Here is a 4,306-nt window from a genome sequence, read left to right on the forward strand (position 1 = left end):
TCTTAAATGAGGAGCCCAAAATTGCTCCACCTGAGGTCTCACCAGTGCCTTTTTAAAGCCTCACTCTCTCATCCCTGCTTTTATATTCTATTCCTCTTGAAATGAGTGCCAGGCTTGCATTTGCCCTCTTCACCACCGTCTCAACATGCAAGTTGACCTACAAGGACTCCCTGAGCCCTTTGCAATGGGGAATTTTCAATTTTATCCTGATTGACAACCTAAAAAATAGTCTGCCCGTTTATTTTTTATCTACGACCATACGCTTCCCACCATATATTTTATTTGCCACTTCTCTGCCCATTCTCCTAATCTGTCTAAGTCCTTCTGCAGCTTCCTTTACACAACCTGCTCCTCCACCTACCTTTGTATCATCTGCAAACTTGGTCACAAAGCCGTTCATTCCATCATCCAAATCATATAACATAAAAATAAGTGGCCCCAATATCGATCCCTGAGGAACACCACTAGCAACTGGCAGCCAATCAGAATATGATCCTTGTCTTCAAACTCTCTGCTTCTTGCCAATGCTCTATCCATTCTAGTATGTTTCCTGTTATATCTTGAGCTTTCTAATCACCTCAGGTGCATTACACAATACCCAATCCGGTACAGCCGATCCCCTAGGGGGCTCATCAACGAGCTGCTCTAAAAAGCCATCTCGTAGGCTTCTCTCTTGAGATCCAGTCCCAACCTGGTTTTCCCAATCTACTTGCATGTTAAAATCCCCCATGACTACCATAACAATGCCCTTCTCACACCTTTTTTTGTAATCTGCTATTGCTAATTGTGTCCATATTGGGCTAGTCTGTACTGTACACAGTAGCGGACAGTGTATTTTTACCCTTGCCATTTCTTAACTCAACCCACAGTGATTATTTTATCTTCTGATCCCGTCACCTCTTTCTAATGATTCAATATTGTTCTCTACCAACATTGCCACTGCTTACCTGCCTATCCTTTTCATACACTGGGCATCCTTGGACATTCAACTCCCAATGATAGTCATCCTTTAACCATGACTCCGTGATGGCCACTACATCATAGTTGCCAATCTGTAGCTGTACTGCAAGGTCATCCATTTTATTTCTTTTGCTGTGTGCATTTCAATAGAAAACATTTAGTCCTTTGTTACATTTGACTCTGGGTCTGTGTTGCATTGCAACACATCCCCATTGGACAGCAATTTCATCGTATTTGCCTCTCCTTCCACACAAACTCCCTACCAGCTGTCCCTACTTGGGCGCCAAACACCCCTTCATCTGCTTCTTCACTTTGGGCCCCAATCCCTTACAAATGTAGTTTAAACATACCCCAACAGCATTAGAACTCCCTGCCAGGATTTTGGTTCTCCTCGAGTTCAGGTCCAACCCACCCTATGTGTACAAGTCACTCCTTCCCCAGAAAATGATTCAAGAACTTGAAACCTTGCACCATCCCTTCAGCCACACATTTGTCTGCACTATCTTCCTGTTTTGACTTTCCTCAGTTCATGGCACTGGGAGTAATCCAGAGATGACCACCTTGGAGGTCCTGTTCTTCAGCCTCTTTCCTAACTCCCTCAACTTCCTTTGCAGGGCCTCTGTCTACCCCACTTCTGCCTATGTCGTTGGTATCAATATGTACCACCTCTGGCTGATCACACTTCCCTTTAAGAATATTCTGCACCCGCTGAGAGACATCCTGGACTCAAGCACCTGGGAGACCACACACTCTCATCTTTTTTGTGACTACATAATCTTCTCTCAGTTCCCCTATCAAGTCCCCATGACTATTGCTCTACGTAATGTCACCCTTCCCTTCAGAGGCTCAGCGCCGACCACAGTGTTCTTGGCCTGATTGCTGCTGCCTGGCCCAGGTAGGTCAACACCCTAAATCCAAAGGAGTATACTTGTGGCTGAAGGGAATGGTCACAGGGGTACCCTGCACTGACTGCCTGTCCCCTTTCCCTCTACTGTTACCCAACTACTTTCCTCCTGCCTCTTAGGTATGATTGCATCCCTGTAACTCTAATCACCCCCTCAGCCTCCTGAATGATGCAGAGTTCATCCAACTCCAGCTCTAATTCAATAACGCAGTCTGTCAGGAGCTGCAGTGGGGGCACCCGCAGATGAAGTCATCAGGCTTCGCTAACTATCCACATCCTGTAAGAGGAGCATGCCCCTGCCCTGCCTTCCATTAGCAATGTCTATTGAAGAGCAAAGGAAAAAACCTGTCCTTACCTTGCATCAACTCCTGCACCTTCTCATCGGCCTCTGCTCACCGAAGCCTCGTGAGGCAAAGCCTCAAGGTCCCACTCCTACTGGGCACTCCGCTTGAGCTTCCCCTCTTTTTATATGCTGTAGATAATTAGTCAATGTAGAGATTTAAATGAGTAGCTACCTCTCCCGCTACTTTTCAAGTGCTTTTAAAATGCTCGCTCTTCTTCTCACCATCAGTCATGCTTTCATAGTCCCTCACGAGATTTAAATGAATACCTACAATGGATTGAGGCAGGAACGAGCGAGAGTAAATGGGAGATGGTCGTTCTAGGGTGAAACCACAGAACTAATGTTGAGGAAGTTTAGGGACCACTTGCGCTGGGTTCAGGATAGCTTTGTCCCACTGGGACAGGAAAAAGATGGTAGGAAAAGTGAGCCGTGGTTGACGAAGTAGGTGAGGTAGCTGGTCAAGAGGAAGAAGGAAGCGTACATTAGATATAGGAAACAGGAAGGGCTCATGAGAAGTATATGGTAGCCAGGAAGGAGAAAGGACTTAGGAGAGCTTGAAAGGGACATGAGAATGCGTTTATATTTAGGATTAAGGAGTATTCCAAGGGCTCTTATGAAAAGAACAGAAGAATGACAAGAATGAAGGTGAGGCTGCTAAAGGATAAAGGAGGTCCTAAATTAATACTTTGCTTCAGTATTCACAAGAGAAAAGGACCTTGATCAGGGTGAGGTCAGAAGAGAACAGGTTTGTGTGCTGGACAATGTGAAGAGGAAGTGTTGGATATTCTTAAAAACATCAAGATTGATAAGTCCCCAGGGCCAAACTGAATATACCCCAGGTTGCAGTAGGAAGTGAGGGAAATTGTTGAAGGTAGGGCGGTGGCTGTAATAAACCTGGCCTTTAATAAGGCGTCTTCTCACCTCAGAGGAACAGTCTCCCATATTTCACTAGGGCAGTCTACTGGCTGTAAAGGCCAGCTTGCCAGATGGCAACCATTGTTTTTTGAAATCCTCATTACATTGTGGAGGCACAAGTATTCGCTAGGCCATCGATGCTCTGTGATTAGTAAGGGATTGCTTAAGGTGGTACGTGAGTGGGAAGGGAAGGTTGAGAATCACTGCTCTAGACCCGATTGCTACTGAAATATTTTGCTTGAGAAAAATTGTCATTGGCCCATTTCCTTTGGGGTTATGAAACTGTGCACATAACGAGTCAATGAGGTACGATTAAAACAGTCGTACTCAAACATTTTCTTTCCACCCACATCCTATCTTAAGCAATCCCTTACTAATCAGAGCACCTATGGCATAGGGAATAAAGCAGTTTGTGAGTGAAAATAAAAAAGGTTGGGAACCACTGGCCGACTCTACATTAAAAAAATAATCAATATTGAAAGGATCAAGTGCTTATCTTCCTACTGAAACTGTGCAATTCCCTTTGTAATTCTGAATTCTTACAACTACTGCAAATACCACACAAGTCTGCTCCTGAACCTTGCGTTGTCTCGTGTCATATGATTCTTTTTGTCAGTTCCATATTTCTACATGACTGTACCATCAAACTAGAACAGACATTCATGTCTCTGGACCAGGGTTACTATCTTCCAAACAAGAGTCCTGACATAGAGCTAAGGCTAACACCCAATGAAACAGAGCACAAGGACAAAGTGTGCTGCTATATGGCGAGCTCTCCACTGGCCACCGAGACAGAGGTACAAGGACTGCTTAAAGAAATCTCTTGGTGCCTGCCACATTGACCCCCGTCAGTGGGCTGATCTCACCTCCAACCGTGCATCTTGGCACCTCACAGTTCAGTGGGCAGCAACCTCCTTTGAAGAAGACCGCAGAGCCCACCTCACTGACAAAAGACAAAGAAGGAAAAACCCAACACCCAACCCCAACCCACCAATTTTCCCTTGTAACCGCTGCAATCGTGTCTGCCTGTCCCGCATCGGACTTGTCAGTCACCAACGAGCCTGCAGCAGACGTGGACATACCCCTCCATAAATCTTCATCCGCGAAGCCAAGCCAAAGAAGAAGTTAAGAAAATGGAATGGGAATAATTTCACCAAAACTTACTGGCAACACCATTAAAAAAA

This window comes from Narcine bancroftii, chromosome 2, assembly GCF_036971445.1.
Source record: "Narcine bancroftii isolate sNarBan1 chromosome 2, sNarBan1.hap1, whole genome shotgun sequence".
NCBI lineage: Eukaryota > Metazoa > Chordata > Chondrichthyes > Torpediniformes > Narcinidae > Narcine > Narcine bancroftii.